Here is a 20,047-nt window from a genome sequence, read left to right as displayed (position 1 = left end):
CAAGCCTTTATTTCCTTCCCCTTTGATGTGTCCAGGGGCCATTTGATTTCTTTGACTGAGCTTCAACTTCAAGGTCCGCTCGCTTCTAAGTGGGACAAATTTTTAAACATGATGTCCCATAGTGGTATTGGTCTTTCCAATGCTGAATAGTTGTTGTTGTGGACATGGGACAATAAATCTGGTAAGGTGGAAGCTAAATCTACCTATATGGCTATCTCTACATCATTTTGTGTTAAAGGTGTGCGCTAGTGGTTCTCAATAATCTGACATGGGTGATTCCAACCGAGCTTAATACTTTTTCATGGCTAGCCCTGAAAAATAAACTGTTGACATGGGAGAATCTAAAAAAAATGGGTTTTCAAGGGCCTAACTTATGTGTTTCATGTGGGAAAGAAGCTAAAACTTCACTCCATTTTTTCCTCAAATGCAGTTTTGCTAGAGAATTGTGGATAAATGTCCTTGAAGTTTTTGGTGTTAACGTTTATTTTTCATTTAATTACTTTGACGAATGCCTTGGTACTTGTATAACAATTGCAAGAGGCTTCATACTCTTCCCATCTATATATGATGGTCCTTATGGAGCCTTAGGAACAAAAATATATTTGAAAACACATCTCAAATTTTGTCTCAAACTAGTTCCAAGGTGGTTGCTTACTTCTGAGAATTCTCTCCCAAAGTCAAAAGTCATATGACCAAAGGAGTAATCTATCCACACCTGAAATTTGATGGAGCTTGTCATTTGGGTAATTGTGGGGGAAGTTTTATTCTTATTGCTAGTGCCTAAATCTACCTTAGGTTGAAGGAAGGCTAGTCTATGGTAACATCAAATCACTCTTAACCTGGTAGCTAGCCCTACCAGGTCGAGAGAGGGCTCTCTCCTTGTCAAAATCAATTAGGATATTGCAATTAAGGCTTGAGATGACTGAAAGTTAATGCTGATTTTAGGCTAGGTATATTTGCTCAGAGGATTTTGATTGATTTTAATGGTTGGTTGCTAGATCAGATGAGGAAGGCAGCTTTGGGTCCAGGAAATCAACTCAGATTTGCAGAGGTTTCTGAGCGGCGAGGTAGGCAAGTGTTTTAGCACTTTGAAATGAATGTGATGGTGTGTATAAAGACTGATGAGGAGTTGGAGAGGGAATTCAAGGTTCATGAGTCCTCTTCAAACAACAGAAAACATTAAAAGCTAAATGTATCCTCTAGGTAGAGCACTGAATATCAATGGATTCTACCTAATTCTTTTGATTCATTTAGTTATGAAGAAAGAAATAGATGTTGGAACATATAAACATAAGAGAAACTAAATTACAGAGGAGAAAACAATGCCAAGACACATTACCACAAGAATCCCACAAAATGCTACAAAACCCTAGTTCATTTCCTTGCTAAACTGTAGAAGTGATTTACAATAATGCTCAATGCATCCACCAGAGTCCAACCCTTACAAATGATTGAAAAAACACATGATATATACATCCAAACCACCTGCGCTATCCATCAGGGGTCGAATCTAAGAGATAAGGGACTGTTTCAACCATATCTAAACTGGGAACAAGAAAATAGGCAGTGGAACAGCTTTCCTCTAAAACCAAGGAAATGGATACATTCAGTTTTAAACCACTTTTCATTGATTTATCTTCCCCCTCAAGTCATTTTTCATCATATTTACATCATATTACGTCATATTACATCATTAATTTACCAAGGAGAAAAGAAAAACTCATCTAACAGTCAAACTGGGTGAAATTTTGAGTTTTTAGGAAAAATTGGCAAAGATTTGCCTAATGTGCAGCGCCACTTCAAGGCTGATTTTGGAGGCCTTCCACTCATCCAAATCAGGCCCTAGATAGCTTGTTGGAAAGCCCTTCTTGTCTAGTTTCTGGAACACTTTGAATTTTATGATTTAGAGGTCATTTCCCCCTCAAAAGTGGATTCTCCCAAGACTGGTTCTTGTGTGTCCAAAAAGTGGCAGAGAGGGCACTTTTTGAGTGTTTTTTGCCCTTTAAGTGACCCAGTTCTCATCCAAATTTTATGAAACTTTCTAGGTTTCATTGTTTTTCCATGAGGAATCCAAAAATGCAATCCATTTATCAAGAGGATGCACCAATTCAATGTGCAGTGCTAGTGGCGCTACGCATCAGCCGGAATTTCCTGTGTTGACTAATTCAAAAATTGGAAAATGACAAAATTGTTTCAAAATTTGCCCAATTTTGGCTCAAAGCTGCATCATGGTTTACTTAGTTGGGCTAAAGTCACATAAGCCAAAATGTTGAGCTTTTCATCCTTCTCTTTTCCTTTTAAGGCCCTCCTTAGTCTTGCATTAAGGTGCTTGATCCTCTTGTTGAAAACTCGATTCCGGGTCAAATAATGATGTGCCATATGCCTTAGAATATTGTTGTCTTTATTTGCTTTCTTCAAAAGGCCCTCAAGGTGGATACTTACCCTTTCAAGCCATATCTCTCGATCATTAGGGTGTCTTCTTCATATTCAAACTCACTGTCTCGCTCCATTTTTGTCTTTCTGGGATGATTTAATGAATGATGGACAGTTATGTAAAAGATGAGTATGAAGAGCTTTTATAAGAAGGAATGTAAGGACAAGATGAGTATGAAGAGTTTGTATGTTTTAACCCCGTACAAAAATTACCTGCATATGAATTCTAAAACACAGAAAATAAATAATGCGAGAGCAGAACACATAAAACACATATACACAAATATTTTCCCTTGGATCCCAAAACCAGGACTACCAGCTTGATTTTTCATTATGTTCCTTTCAATGTTATAATACATATTTATACATGCCAAAGCATCCAATACCATGGACCGAAAACCATCGTGTCCAAAAAACATGTGTGAAAATCTTGCACAAAACCATAGGTGGGTCCGCCCAACCTAACATAGGGTCCAAAACCAAAATTTTCTAGGGCGTTGCCCCGGACCCCATAAAGTGGGGTTACGGGTGCCTTTCAAACCCCCTGTTAACTACGTGGAAAGAATATAACACAACTAGATAGAGTTTTTATAAGAGGGAAAATAGTGGTGAGATGAAATGAGAGGGTAGGTGGATTTACAAGCAGCTAGGGTTTGATGGGAAGGGGTTTAGGGTTTGGTGAAGGGATTAATTTTTATAGGGAAGTAGGTTGAGGGGATATGGGTTAAGGGTTTGATATGTGAAGGGTAGGGTTTGGGAGATAGGAGAAAGGAAAAGGAGTTAGGGAGGATGGGGTTTAGGAGATAGGTTTTGGGCAAATGAAATTAGGGAATAGGGAATAAACAACCTTAATTTGTAGTGTATGAGGTAGTTTTAGAGACAAATTAGGGTTTTGAATTTTAGGATGCTAAAACCACCATCAAAGCATAAAAAACCCTATGTGAGATCATAAGAGTGTTTAATCACTTGCTTGGATGAGAAATGCAGCAATGAGAGTAATTGGAGGTGAAATTTGAGGTTTTTGAGGCATTACTGGCCAATGCACAGTGCACTGAGCCCAACGTGTAGTGCCTCTCTGATGCGCAGTGCCAGTGTAAATTTACACTGGAGAAAACTGCATGATGTGCAGTGCTCCTCTGATGCGCAGTGCCAACCTCCTGATGCGCAATGCCACTGTTCCTATGCACAACGCCAATTTCAAGGCAAGTTTTGACTGTGTGTGATAGCTCGTTGGAAAGCTTGTTGAGTCTAATTTCTTGAACATCTTGCGATTTTCAATTTGGAGTTCAGTTGCCATATCAAAAGTCAAATCTCCCAAGACTGGTCAAAATGTTCAGAATGAAGTTGCCTAAACATAGAGTGTTGTTGCAGTCAGCTTTTGAAGGTCTTCATCAACTCCAAATTGAGCTCATGATAGCTCATTGGAAATCTCCCTCTGTTTACATAGCATTTAAATAATCAAGAAAGTCATTTGAACATCCTAGCTAGGTGAAATCTTAATTTTCCCAAGGTCACTCCAGACGTTCATCAATCCTCCTGAGGCCAATGATGTTTACGACATTCCTCCCAAACCATGAAACATGTGTAAAAAATGAAAGACATTTTTCTTCTTGGGTCAATTATGGACAAAAACCTCTCTCACTTTTGTCAAATTCATCTTCTCTTTCTTAGAAACATCATTTGAATAAAACCTATCCCGATGTGTGGAACAGGGGATTTGTGGAAATGAAGGGAAAGGAAGGGGATGAGGGGCTTCTAAATTCTTGAGAAAATTTTGGAAAGTAGGGAGGGATGTTAGGAAGTAGGAGAAAATGTAATTTCAAAGATTGAGTGAGGGGAAGGGGTCTAAAAGGGAAAAACACAGGCCTAGCCTAGAAAATTATCAAATTGTAGCAATAAACTAGGGTTTGTGGGAAAATGATGGATTTGAGGTATATGAGTGATGGGAAGAATTTAAGAAGGTATATTAAGGATAGGGGAAGGTGTATGAACATCAGGACACAAGTGTTGTTGATCATTTGACCATCTAAGAGAAATTACCTTCAGAACCCTAGGAGAGGGAAATGAACCTTACCTAAGCACAACTGAAGCACGAACATGGTGTAAAATGACCCATTGGAACCTGATTTGATGATGACCACTCTCTAAATGATGGTACACTCAGCTGAATGGTGACATGAACTGACATTTAGAAAAATTTGGAAGGAGTGAAAAAAATCCTAGACCTAATACCTAGTGACCAAATTTTACTTGAAGACTCACTGAAATGACAAAATTTGACTTTGACACACTGAGACCACTTTGCAAGAGCATATTTGATCACTGATGGAAGGCTTCAAAGGCTGACACTAACATTGGTTTCATTGGGGATGGTAGCTCCTTGGAGGTGCCAAGAACACCGTAGACCAAGTAGCCTTATCCATCGGTCATGGAGTCAAAAACACAAATTGAAATGGATGACATGAAAATAGACGAATCAAAGACACAAATTGACTCAATACTAAAACACAACTGGAAAACTAGAAAATATGCTCAAAATGGAGCTTATTCAATAAAACCTACTCTAAATTTCCATTCATCACCTGATCAAGTGAAATGAAACAACCAATGCAACCAAGTAAGCATTCTGGTTGCTATTTGCATTCTCTGCAAGTTCTTGCTTACGAACAGGAAGAGAAAACTACTGAAAGGCAACTCCCATGAAAACTTGTAAATCGATCTGTTGAATAATATGGATTCTCTATCTGACTCCAAAAACACTGCATAAGGATCTTGAAATTCATGCACACTGGGACTTAGCTCATCCAATGGATTACTATTCTTCTCCTTGTACCATGAATGCAAACTTTCCTCTAAGCTTTGTGACAAGACTCCCGCTAAAAATGACAAAGAAACCAATTTCCTGATCAAGTTTGTATCATACTTGTTTCAATCTCATAGTTAGCTAGTGGAGAAGGACTTTGACTGTAGACATCATCCAACACATCAACTATTGGATCGTGAAAAACTTGAAAAGACTGTTGCAACCCATTTTCGATTGGTTCCAATGAGATGGCATGATTTTCTATAGGCTGCTCATCCTTTATTGAAGATATACTATGCAAATTTCCCTTCAAACACTGAAATGATTCGAAACAGAATGGTACAGAATCATCTTCCATCATTTGATCATATGTTCCAGCTTCCAAGTCTTCATCTACAACTTGACAATCATCTGCAACTTGACAATCAATGGATTTCGGTGGCTGCAAATCTAGATAAGAGAAGTCTTGAACAAGGATCTCATCGCCCTCTACATGGTCCAGATCAAAACTTATCGATGGTTGATTTCTGATTGAATGAAAGTTGTCTCTGATGACCTGAAACAAAGCAAAACAAAAAGGCAAAGATCCTTCACTTCGTTCAAAATTTTTTGCACTTTCCTCCTCACTTCCATAGCTGATATGCATCAGCTGATCATTGCATTCGAGTTGCTTAAAGTGGACTTCCTCCTTCCACAAACTAACTGTTGATTTATCTGCAAAACTAGCTTCTGTTTGGAGGACATAATCATCATCATATTGATCAAACTGAGGCAAATCATCAGTAAAAAACACATCATCAAGCATAGATGTCATATCAACAGATGTCTCTTCTCCAAGATGATCTATAAAACAATCATTATTGGATCTATGATAACTGGGATAAGAAAGAAAATGTTTTGGATCAGCAACTTGTTCCTCTTCAATTAGTGAGCCATGGTCTTGAACATTATACTCATTCCTTGTGGTAATATTTTGCATCATCTCTTCCACTACACTTACCAAAATGTCAAGTTTTACCTCTAAAGATGTTGATTCCTCTGGATCTATGTTCTTCATCTCTTCTTCCTTCAACTTTGCCCTTTTGATCAACAGATTAGCCTCTACATCTATGGCACTGTTTTGCATCTCTTCAAGTGTATCAAGGTTCTTTTTCGTCAGCTAAAATTCCATTTTCGGATTAGAGGCATCTGGGTAGTGTAAGAGAGCGGATCCAGGAGGAGGTCTTATATTAACAGGCACCGAAAAATAGACTTGGTTAAACTTGGCAGAAAACTGTTGTACTGTCTCCCCTGGTAATCTTTTCAGCTAGTTATAATCTTCTATAATCAATAAAGGGTTTTGTCTGACCACCCACTTGTCGAGAAAAACTTTGACGAACTGGTGGAAATCTGAGATGCTCGCATCAGGCAGGGTTTTGAACCAACTCTTGACTTTTCCTTGCAAAGAAAGAGAAAAAAGCCTAATACTAACATCTTCTTCATCAACTTCAAAAAGGTCGAGAAAAGACTCAAAATTCAATACATGTCTCTCAGCAGTGATGTTGTCGCGTTCACCATCAAATATTGGTAGATATAGGTCATGATTTTTAGGGAAAGCATGGGATATAGAAGGTAAAATCAGAGGCTTATATCGATCTGGAACTTTACAAGGTATAGGGATATGTATAGAAGGTGTAGAATCAGTCTTGGTCTCTTGAGGCTCATCAGTTTGAAGACGGTCATCACAAGCTTCAAAAAAAAGATCTTGATCAAGCTCAAAGGCATGCAAATCTTTAGTATTCACAATCTTGAAAGGGAAGGAATCAAATGCAAGACGAGGATCTTTTCTCAAATACAATATACTTTGCAAAGCCTTCTTAACATTCTTGGGAAAAGAGAAGAAATAATTTATAACAAAGAACAAAATGTCTTGGATGAAATTCCAACTTGAATACCTGATTTCTCCTTATTTTCCTTTCATGTTTCTGCCGGTCAGGTTCATCCTCTAGTGGAGTCCTTGGATCTGATCTCAAAACTGATTTGGAGTCGCTAGGTGAGTGATTTCAACCTTCTTATGTCTGATCGTTGTCCACCATCAACAATCAGATCTGAACTTGATACATTTGGTTGAGGAACATAAAACTACGTTCCCCAGTGGAGTCGCCACTGTGTTAGTGCCTAAATCTACCTCAGGCTGAAGGAAGGCAGGTCTAGGGTAACATGAAACCACGCTTAACCTGGTAGCTAGCCCTGCCAGGTCGGGAGAGGGCTCTCTCCTTGTCAATCTCAATTAGGATATTGCAACTAAGGCTTGAGATGACTGAAAGTTAATGTTGATTTTAGGCTAGGTATATTTGTTCAGAGGATTTTGATTGATTTTAATGGTTGGTTGCTGGATCAGATGAAGAAGGCAGCTTTGGGTCCAGGAAATCAACTCAGATTTGCAGAGGTTTCTGTGGGGCGAGGTAGGCAAGTGTTTTATCACTTTGAAATGAATGTGATGGTGTGTCTAAAGATTGATGAGGAGTTGGAGAGGGCATGCAAGGTTCATGAGTCCTCTTCAAACAATATAAAACATTAAAAACTAAAGGTATCGTCTAGGCAGAGCACTGAATATCAATGGATTCTACCTAATTCTCTTGATTCATTTAGTTGTGAATAAAGAAATAGACGCTGGAACATATACACATAAGAGAAACTAAATTACAAAGGATAAAACAATGCCAAGACACATTACCACAAGAATCCCACAAAATGTTGTAAAACCCTGGTTCATTTCCTTGCCAAACTGCAAAAGTGATTTACAATAATGCTCAATGCATCCACTAGAGTCCAACCCTTCCAAATGACTAAAAAAACACATGATATAGACATCCAAACCACCTGTGCTATTCATCAAGGGTCGAATCCAAGAGATAAGGGACTATCTAAACCATATCTAAACTGGGAACAAGCAAATAGGCAGTGGAACAGCTTGCCTCTAAACCGAGGAAACTAATACATTCAGTTTTAAACCACTTTTCATTGATGTATCTACCTCCTCAAGTCATTTTTCATCATATTTACATCATATTATATCATTAATTTACCAAGGAGAAAAGAAAAAGTCATCTGACAGTCAAACTGGGTGAAATTCTGAGTTCTTAGGAAAAATTGGCAAAGATTTGCCTAATGTGCATCGCCACTTCAAGGCTGATTTTGGAGGCCTTCCACTCATCCAAATCAGGCCCTAGATAGCTTGTTGGAAAGCCCTTCTTGTCTAGTTTCTGGAACACTTTGAATTTTCTGATTTAGAGGTCATTTTCCCCCTCAAAAGTGGATTCTCCCAAGACTGGTTCTTGTGTGTCCAAAAAGTGGCACAGAGGGCACTTTTTGAGTGTTTTTTGCCCTTTAAGTGATCCAGATCTCCTCCAAATTTTATGAAACTTTCTGGGTTTCATTGTTTTTCCATGAGGAATCTAAAACTGCAATCCATTTGTCAAGAGGATGCACCAATTCAATGCGCAATGCTGGTGGCGCTGCGCATCAGCTGGAATTTCCTGTGTTGCCTAATTCAAAAATTGGAAAATGACAAAATTGTTTCAAAATTTTCCCAATTTTGGCTCAAAGCTGCATCATGGGTTAATTAGTTGGACTAAATTCACATAAGCCAAAATGTTGAGCTTTTCATCCTTCTCTTTTCCTTTTAAGGCCCTCCTTAGTCTTGCATTAAGGTGCTTGATCCTCTTGTTGAAAACTCGATTCCGGGTCAAATAATGATGTGCCATATGCCTTAGCATCTTGTTGTCTTTATTTGCTTTCTTCAAAAGGCCCTCAAGGTGGATACTTACCCTTTCAAGCCATATCTCTCGATCATTAGGGTGTCTTCTTCATATTCAAACTCACTGTCTCGCTCCATTTTTGTCTTTCTGGGATGATTTAATGAATGATGGACAGTTATGTAAAAGATGAGTATGAAGAGATTTTATAAGAAGGAATGTAAGGACAAGATGAGTATGAAGAGTTTTTATAAGAGGGAACACAGTGGTGAGATGAAATGAGAGGGTAGGTGGGTTTACAAGGAACTAGGGTTTGATGGGAAGGGCTTTAGGGTTTGGTGAAGGGATTAATTTTTATAGGGAAGTAGGGTGAGGGGATATGGGTTAAGGGTTTGATATGTGAAGGGTAGGGTTTGGGAGATAGGAGAAAGGAAAAGGAGTTAGGGAGGATGGGGTTTAGGAGATAGGTTTTGGGTAAATGAAATTAGGGAATAGGGAATAAACAATTGTAATTTGTAGTGTATGAGGTAGTCTTAGAGAGAAATTAGGGTTTTGAGTTTTAGGATGCTAAAACCACCATCAAAGCATAAAAAACCCTATGTGAGATCAAAATAGAGTTTACTTACTTGCTTGGATGAGAAATGCAGCAATGAGAGTAATTGGAGGTGAAATTTGAGGGTTTTGAGGCGTTACTAGCCAATGCGCAGTGCACTGAGCCCAATGCATATTGCCTGTCCAATGCGCAGTGCCAATGTAAATTTACACTGGAGAAAACTGCCTGATGCGCAACACTCCTTTGATGCGCAACGTCAACCTCCTGTTGCGCAGCGCCACTATTCCTATGCACAGTGACAATTTCAAGACAAGTTTTGACTACCTTCCCAATGTCAAAACTGGGTGTGTGATAGCTCGTTGGAAATATTGTCGAGTCTACCTTCTAGAATGTCTTTAATTTTGCAATTTGGAGTTCATTTCCTTGGTCAAAAGTCGAATCTCCCAAGACTAGTCAAAATGTGCAAAATGAGGTTGCCTAAACATAGAGTGTTGTTGTAGTCAACGTTTGAAGGTCTTCGGCAACTCCAAATTGAGCTCATGATAGCTCATTGGAAATCTATATCTATTTATATATCATTTAAATCATCAAAAAAGTTATTTGAACATCCCAGCTAGGTGAAATTGTGATTTTCTCAAGGTCACTCGAGACGTGCATCAATCCTCCTGAGGCCAATGATGTTTTCCACATTCCTCCCAAGCCATGAAACATGTGTAAAAAATGAAAGACATTTTTCTTCTTGGGTCAATTATGGACAAAAACCTCTCTCACTTTTGTCAAATTCATCTTCTCTTTCTCAGAAAAATCATTTCAATAAAACCTATCCCGATGTGTGGAACGGGGGATTTGTGGAAATGAAGGGAAACGAAGGGGATGAGGGGCTTCTAAATTCTTGAGAAAATTTTGGAAAGTAGGGAGGGATGTTAGGAAGTAGGAGAAAATGTAATTTCAAAGATTGAGTGCAGGGAAGGGGTCCAAAAGGGCAAAACATAGGCCTAGCCTAGAAAATTGTCAAATTGTAGCAATAAACTAGGGTTTGTGGGAAAATTATGAATTTGAGGGATATGAGTGATGGGAAGCATTTAAGAATGTATATTAAGGATAGGGGAAGGTGTATGAACATCGGGACACAAGTGTTGTTGATCATTTGACCATCTAAGAGAAATTACCTTCAGAACCCTAGGAGAGGGAAATGAACCTTACCTAAGCACAATTGAAGCACGGACAAGGTGCAAAATGACCCACTGGAACCTGATTTGATGATGACTACTCTCTAAATAATGGTACACTCAGCTGAATGGTGACATGAGCTGACATTTAGAAAACTTTGGAAGGAGTGAAAACAATCCTAGACCTAATACCTAGTGACCAAATTTTACTTGAATCTTAGACCTAATACCTGGTGACCAAATTTTACTTGAAGACTCACTGAAATGAAAAAATTTGACTTTGACACCCTGAGTCCACTTTGTAAGAGCATATTTGATCACTGATGGAAGGCTTCAAAGTCTGACACTAACATTGGCTCCATTGGGGATGGTAGCTCCTTGGAGGTGCCAAGAACACTGTAGAACAAGTAGCCTTATCCATTAGGCATGGAGTCAAAAACACAAACTGAAATGGATAACATGAAAATGGACGACTCAAAGACACAAACTAACTTGAAACTGACTCAATACTAAAACACAACTGAAAAACTAGAAAATATGCTCAAAATGGAGCTTATTCAATAAAACCTACTCTAAATTTCCATTCATCACCTGATCAAGTGTAATGAAACAACCAATGCAACCAAGTAAGCATTCTGGATGCTGTTTGCATTCTCTACAAGTGCTTGCTTATGAACAGCAAGAGAAAACTACTGAAAGGAAACTCCCATGAAAACTTGTAAACAGATCTGTTGAATAATATGGATTCTCTATCTGACTCCAAAAACACTGCATAAGGATCTTGAAATTCATGCACACTGGGACTTAGCTCATCCAATGGATTACCTTTCTTATCCTCATACCATGAATGCAAACTTTCCTCTAAGCTTTGTGACGAGACTCCTGCTGAAAATGACAAAGAAACCGGCTGCCAGATCAAGTTTGTATCACTACTTGTTTCAATATCACAGTTAGCTAGTGGAGAAGGACTTTGACTGCAGACATCATCCAACACATCAGATATTAGATTGTGAAAAAATTGAAAAGACTGTTGCAACCCATTTTCTATTGGTTCCAACGAGATGGCATGATTTTCTATAGGCTGCTCATCCTTTATTGAAGATATACTATGCAGATTTCCCTTCAAAAACTGAAATGATTCGAAATAGAATGGTACAGAATCATCTTGCATCATTTGATCATATGTTCCAGCTTACAAGTCTTCATCTGCAACTTGACAATCATCTACAACTTGACAATCAATGGCATTCGGTGGCTGCAAATCTAGATATTAGAAGTCCTGAACACGGATCTCATCACCCTCTAGATGGTCTATATCAAAAATTATTGATGGTTGATTTCTGGTAGAATGAAATTTGTCTCTGATGATCTGAAATGAAGCAAAACAAAAAGGCAAAGATCCTTCACTTACTTCAAAATTTGCTGCATTTTCCTCCTCACTTCCATAGCTGATATGCATCGGCTGATTACTGTATTCGAGCTGCTTAAAGTGGACTTCCTCCTTCCACAAACCAGCTGTTGATTTATCTGCAAAACTAGCTTCTGTTTGGAGGACATAATCATCATCATACTGTTCAAACTGAGGCAAATCATCAATAAAAAACACATCATCAAGCATACAAGTCATATCAACAGATCTCTCTTCTCCAAGATGATCTATAAAACAATCATTATTGGATCTATGATAACTGGGATAAGAAAGAAAATGTTTTGGATCAGCAACTTGTTCCTCTTCAATCAATGAGCCATGGTCTTGAACATTATACTCATTCTTTGTGGTGATTTTTTACATCAAGTCTTCCACTGCACTTACCAAAATGTTGAGTTTTACCTCTAGAGATGTCGATTCCTCTAGATTTATGATAGCCTATACATCTACTGCATTGTTTTGCATCTCTCCAAGTGTTGCAAGGTTCCTTTCGCTCAGCTGAAATTCCATTTTCGGATCAAAGGCATCCTGTTAGTGTAAGAGAGTAGATCCAGGAGGAGGTCTTATATTAACATGCATCAAAAAATAGACTTGGTTAAACTTGGAAGAAAACTGTTGTACTGTCTCCCCTAGCAATCTTTTTAGCTGGTTATACTCTTCTATAATTAAGAAAGGGTTTTTTCTGACCACCAACTTGTCGAGGAAAACTTTGAAGAACTACTGGAAATCTGAGATGCTCGCATCAGGCATGGTTTTGGACAACCTCTTGACTTTGCCTTGCAAAGAAAGAGCAAAAAGCCTAATACTAACATCTTCTTCATCAACTTCAAAAAGGTCGAGAAAAGACTCAAAATTCAATACATGTCTCTCAGCAGTGATGTTGTCGTGTTCACCATCAAATCTTGGTAGATATAGGTCATGATTTTTAGGGAAAGCATGGGATATAGGAGGTAAAATCAGAGGCTTGTATCGATCTGGAATTTTACAAGGTATAGGGGTATGTACAGAAGGTGTAGAATCAGTCTTGGTCTCTTGAGGCTCATTAGTTTGAAGACAGTCATCAAAAGCTTCAGAAAAAAGATCTTGATCAAGCTCAAAGGCATGCAAATCTTTGATATTCACAATCTTCAAAGGGAAGGAATCAAATGCAAGCCGAGGATCTTTTCTCAAATACAATATACTTTGCAAAGCCTTCTTAACATTCTCGGGAAAAGAGAAGAAATAATTTATAACAAAGAACAAAATGTCTTGGATGAAATTCCAACTTGAATACCTGATCTTTCCATATTGTCCTTTCATGTTTCTGCTGCTCAGGTTCATCCTCCAGTGCAGTCCTTGGATGTGATCTCAAAACTAATTTGGAGTCGCCAGGTGAATGATTTCAGGCTTCCTATGGCTGATTGTTGTCCACCATCAACAATCAGATCTGAACTTGATACATTTTGTTGAGGAACATAAAACTACGTTCCCTAGTAGATTTGCCACTATGTTAGTGCCTAAATCTACCTTAGGCTGAAGGAAGGTAGGTCTAGGGTAACATCAAACCACGCTTAACCTGTTAGCTAGCACTACCAGTTCGAGAAAGGGCTCTCTCCTTGTCACTATCAATTAGGATATTGCAACTAAGGCTTGAGATGACTGAAAGTTAATGCTTATTTTAGGCTAGGTATATTGGCTCAGAGGATTTTGATAAATTTTAATGGTTGGTTGCTGGATCAGATGAGGAAGGCAGCTTTGGGTCCTGGAAATCAACTCAGATTTGCAAAGGTTTCTGTGGGGCGAGGTAGGCAAGTGTTTTAGCACTTTGAAATGAATGTGATAGTGTGTCTAAAGACTGATGAGGAGTTGGAGAGGGAATGCAAGGTTCATGAGTCCTCTTCAAACAACATAAAACATTAAAAACTAAATGTATCCTCTAGGCAGAGCACTAAATATCAATGGATTCTACCTAATTCTCTTGATTTATTTAGTTATGAAGAAAGAAATAGATGTTGGAACATATACACATAAGAGAAACTAAATTACAGAGGAGAAAACAATGCCAAGACACATTACCACAAGAATCCAACAAAATGTTGCAAAACCCTGGTTCATTTCCTTGCGAAATTGCAAAAGTGATTTACAATAATGCTCAATGCATCCACCAGAGTCCAACCCTTACAAACGACAGAAAAAACACATGATATGGACATCCAAACCACCTATGCTATCCATCAGGGGTCAAATCCAAGAGATAAGGGACTGTTTCAACCATATCTAAACTCAGAACAAGAAAATACGTAGTGGAACAGCTTGCCTCTAAAACCAAGGAAACTGATACATTCAGTTTTAAACAACTTTTCATTGATGTATCTACCTCCTCAAGTCATTTTTCATCATATTTACATCATATTACATCATATTACATCATATTACATCATTAATTTACCAAGGAGAAAAGACACTCATCCAAATCAGGCCCAAGATAGCTTGTTGGAAAGCCCTGCCTGTCTAGTTTCTGGAACACTTTGAATTTTCTAATTTGGAGGTCATTTGCCCCCTCAAAAGTGGATTCTCCTAAAACCGGTTCCTGTGTGTCCAAAAAGTGGCAGAGAAGGCATTTTTTGAGTGTTTTTTACCCTTTAAGTGACTGAGATCTCCTCCAAATTTTATGAAACTTTCTGGGTTTCATTGTTTTTCCACGAGGAATCCAAAACTGCAATCCATTTTTCAAGAGGATGCACCAATTCAATGCGCAGCGCTGGTGGTGCTGCACATCAGCTGGAATATCCTGTGTTGCCTAATTCAAAAATTGGAAAATGACAAAATTGTTTCAAAATTTGCCAAATTTTGGCTCAAAGCTGCATCATGGGTTACTTAGTTGGGCTAAAGTCACATCCGCAAAAATGTTGAGCTTTTCATCCTTCTTTTTGCCTTTTAAGGCCCTCCTTAGTCTTGCCTTAAGGTGCTTGATCCTCTTGTTGCAAACTCGATTCCGGGTCAAATAATTATGTGCCATATGCCTTAGCATCTTGTTGTCTTTACTTGCTTTCTTCAGAAGGCCCTCAAGGTGGATACTTACCCTTTCGAGCCATATCTCTTGATCATTAGGGTGTCTTCTTCATATTCAAACTCACTGTCTCGCTCCATTTTTGTCTTTTTGGGATGATTTAATGAATGATGGACAATTATGTAAAAGATGAGTATGAAAAGATTTTATAAGAAGGAATGTAAGGACAAGATGAATATGAAGAGTTTTTATAAGAGGGAAAACAATGGTGAGATGAAATGAAAGGGTAGGTGGGTTTACAAGGAGCTAGGGTTTGATGGGAAGGGGTTTAGGGTTTGGTGAAGGGATTAATTTTTATGGGGAAGTAGGGTGAGGGGATATGGGTTAAGGGTTTGATATGTGAAGGGTAGGGTTTGGGAGATAGGAGAAAGGAAAAGGAGTTAGGGAGGATGGGGTTTAGGAGATAGGTTTTGGGCAAATGAAATTAGGGAATAGGGAATAAACAATAGTAATTTGTAGTGTATGAGGTAGTTTTAGAGACAAATTAGGGTTTTGAATTTTAGGATGCTAAAACCACCATCAAAGCATAAAAAACCCTATGTGAGATCAAAATAGAGTTTACTTACTTGCTTGGATGAGAAATGCAGCAATGAGAATAATTGGAGGTGAAATTTGAGGGTTTTGAGGTGTTACTGGCCAATGTGCAGTGCACTGAGCCCAATGCGTAGCGCCTCTTTGATGCGTAGCGCCAGTGTAAATTTAACTGGAGAAAACTGCCTGATGCGTAGCGCCAACCTCCTGATGCGCAGCGCCACTGTTCCTATGCACAATGCCAACTTCAAGGCAAGTTTTTACTACCTTTACAATGGAAAAATTGGGCATGTGATAGCTCTTTGAAATATTGTCGAGTCTAATTTCTAGAACATCTTTAATTTTTCAATTTGGAGTTCATTTTCCCTGTCAAAAGGCAAATCTCCCAAGACTGGTCAAAATGTGCAGAATGAGGTTGCCTAAACGTAGAGTGCTGTTGTAGTCAACTTTTGAAGGTCTTCCTCAAATCCAAATTGAGCTCATGATAGATCATTGGAAAGCTCTCTCTATCTAGATATAATTTAAATCATCAAAAAAGTCATTTGAACATCTCAGCTAGGTGAAATCTTGATTTGTCCAAGGTCACTCCAGACGTGCATCAATCCTCCTGAGGCCAATGATGTTTTCGACATTCCTCCCAAACCATGAAACCTGTGTAAAAACTGAAAGACATTTTTCTTCTTGGGTCAATTATGGACAAAAACCTCTCTGATTTTTATCAAATTAATCTTCTCTTTCTGAGAAACATCATTTGAATAAAACCTATCCCGATGTGTGGAACAAGGGATTTGTGGAAATTAAGGGAAACAAAGGGGATGAGGGGCTTCTGAATTCTTGAGAAACTTTTGGGAAGTAGGGAGGGATTTTATGAAGTAGGGGAAAGTGGAATTTCAAATATTGAGTGAGGAGAAGGGGTCCAAAAGGGCAAAACATAGGCCTAGCCTAGAAAATTGTCAAATTGTAGCAATAAACTAGGGTTTGTGGGAAAATGATGAATTTGATGGATATGAGTGATGGGAAGCATTTAAGAAGGTATATTAAGGATAGGGAAAGGTGTATGAACATCAGGACACAAGTGTTGTTGATCATTTGACCATCCAAGATAAATTACCTTTAGAACCCTAGGAGAGGGAAATGAACCTTACCTAAGCACAACTGAAGCACGAACAAGGTGTAAAATGACCCATTGGAACTTGATTTGATGATGAACACTCTCTAAATGATGGTACACTTAGATAAATGGTGACATGAACTGACATTTAGAAAACTTTGGAAGGAGTGAAAACAATCCTAGACCTAATACCTAGTGACCAAATTTTACTTGAAGACTCACTGAAATGACAAAATTTGACTTTGACACACTGAGACCACTTTGTAAGAGCATATTTGATCACTGATGGAAGGCTTCAAAGGCTGACACTAACATTGGCTTCATTGGGGATGGTAGCTCCCTGGAGGTGCTAAGAACATCGTAGACCAAGTAGCCTTATCCATTAGGCATGGAGTCAAAAACACAAACTAAAATGGATGACATGAAAACAAATGGCTCAAAGACACAAACTGACTTGAAACTGATTCAATACTAAAACACAACTGAAAAACTAGAAAATATGCTCAAAATGGAGCTTATTCAATAAATCCTACTCTAATTTTCCATTCATCACCTGATCAAGTGAAATGAAACAACCAATGCAACAAAGTAAGCATTCTTGCTGTTGTTTGCATTCTCTACAAGTGATTGCTTATGAACAGCAAGAGAAAGCTACTGAAAGGAAACTCCCATGAAAACTTGTGAACAGATCCATTGAATAATATGGATTCTCTATCTGACTCCAAAAACACTGCATAAGGATCTTGAAATTCATGCACACTGGGACTTAGCTCATCCAATGGATTACTTTTCTTTTCCTCTTACCATGAATGCAAACTTTCGTCTATGCTTTATGATGGGACTCCTGCTGAAAATGACAAAGAAACCAGCTGCGGGATCAAGTTTGTATCACTACTTGTTTCAATATCACAGTTAGCTAGTGGAGAAGGACTTTGACTGCAGACATCATCCAACACATCAGATATTGGATCATGAAAAACTTGAAAAGACTATTGCAACCCATTTTTGATTGGTTCCAATGAGATGGCATGATTTTCTATAGGCTGCTCATCCTTTATTGAAGATATACTATGCAAATTTCCCTTCAAAAACTGAAATGATTCGAAACAGAATGGTACGGAATCATCTTGCATCATTTGATCATATGTTCCAGCTTCCAAGTCTTCATCTGCAACTTGACAATCATCTGCAACTTGACAATCAATGGCATTCGGTGGCTGCAAATCTAGATACGAGAAGTCTTGAACAAGGATCTCATTGCCCTCTAGATGGTCCAGATCAAAACTTATCGATGGTTGATTTCTAATTGAATGAAAGTTGTCTCTGATGATCTGAAACGAAGCAAAACAAAAAGTCAAAGATCCTTCACTTACTTCAAAATTTGTTACACTTTCCTCCTCACTTCCATAGCTGATATGCATTGGTTAATCACTGTATTCGAGCTGCTTAAAGTGGACTTCCTCCTTCCACAAACCAGCTGCTGATTTATCTGTAAAACTAGCTTCTGTTTGGAGGACATAATCATCATCATACTGATCAAACTGAGGCAAATCATTAGTAAAAAATACATCATCAAGCATCCATGTCATATCAATAGATCTCTCTTCTCCAAGATGATCTATAAAACAATCATTATTGGATCTATGATAATTAGGATAATAAAGAAAATGTTTTGGATGAGCAACTTGTTCCTCTTCAATCAGCGATCCATGGTCTTGAACATTATACTCATTCCTTGTGGTGTTTTTTTGCATCATCTCTTCCATAGCACTTACCAAAATGTTGAGTTTTACCTCTAAAGATGTCGATTCCTCTGGATCTATGTTCTTCATCTCTTCTTCCTTCAACTTTGCCCTTCTGATCAGCAGATTAGCCTCTACATTTACTGCACTATTTTGCATCTCTTCAAGTGTTGCAAGGTTCCTTTCCCTCAGCTGAAATTCCATTTCCGGATCAGAGGCATCCAGGTATTGTAAGAGAGCGAATCCAGGAGGAGGCCTTATATTAATAGGCATCGAAAAGTAGACTTGGTTAAACCTGGCAGAAAACTGTTGTACTATCTTCCCTGGCAATCTTTTCAGCTGGTTATACTCTTCTATAATCAAGAAAGGGTTTTGTCTGACCACCCACTTGTCGAGGAAAACTTTGACGAACTGGTGGAAATCTGAGATGCTCGCATCAGGCAAGGTTTTGAACCAACTCTTGACTTTGCCTTGAAAAGAAAGAGCAAAAAGCCTAATACTGACATCTTCTTCATCAACTTCAAAAAGGTCGAGAAAAGACTCAAAATTCAATACATGTCTCTCAGCAGTGATGTTGTCGCGTTCACCATCAAATCTTGGTAGATACTGGTCATGATTTTTAGGGAAAGCATGGGATATAGGAGATAAAATCAAAGGCTTGTATCGATATGGGATTTTACAAGGTATAGGGGTATGTACAGAAGGTGTTGAATCAGTCTTGGTCTCTTGAGGCTCATCAGTTTGAAGATGGTCATCACAAGCTTCAGAAAAAGATCTTGATCAAGCTCAAAGGCATGCAAATCTTTGGTATTCACAATCTTCAAAGGGAAGGAATCAAATGCAAGCTGAGGATCTTTTATCAAATACAATATACTTTGCAAAGCCTTCTTGACATTCTCGGGAAAAGAGAAGAAATAATTTATAACAAAGAACAAAATGTCTTGGATGAAATTCCAACTTGAATACTTGATCTTTCCATATTGTCCTTTCATGTTTCTGCTGCTCAGGTTCATCCTCTAGTGGAGTCCTTGGATCAGATCTCGAAACTGATTTGGAGTCGCCAGGTGAATGATTTCAGACTTCCTATGCCTGATCATTGTCCACCATCAACAATCAGATCTGAACTTGATACATTTTTTTGAGGAACATAAAACCACATTCTCCAGCGGAGTCGCCACTATGTTAGTGCCTAAATCTACCTCAGGCTGAAGGAAGGCAGGTCTAGGGTAACATGAAACCATGCTTAACCTGGTAGCTAGCCCTACAAGTTTGGGAGAGGGCTCTCTCCTTGTCAATCTCAATTAGGATATTGCAACTAAGGCTTGAGATGACTAAAAGTTAATGCTAATTTTAGGCTAGGTATATTTGCTCAGAGGATTTTGACTGATTTTAATGGTTGGTTGCTAGATCAGATGAGGAAGGCAGCTTTGGGTCAGGGAAATCAACTTAGATTTGCAGAGGTTTCTGTGGGGCGAGGTAGGCAAGTGTTT

Source organism: Pinus tabuliformis, chromosome 3_2, assembly GCF_031772625.1.
Source record: "Pinus tabuliformis cultivar Carrire ecotype Pingquan chromosome 3_2, CPIR1, whole genome shotgun sequence".
NCBI classification, from domain to species: domain Eukaryota; kingdom Viridiplantae; phylum Streptophyta; class Pinopsida; order Pinales; family Pinaceae; genus Pinus; species Pinus tabuliformis.
This window is presented reverse-complemented; position numbering follows the sequence as displayed.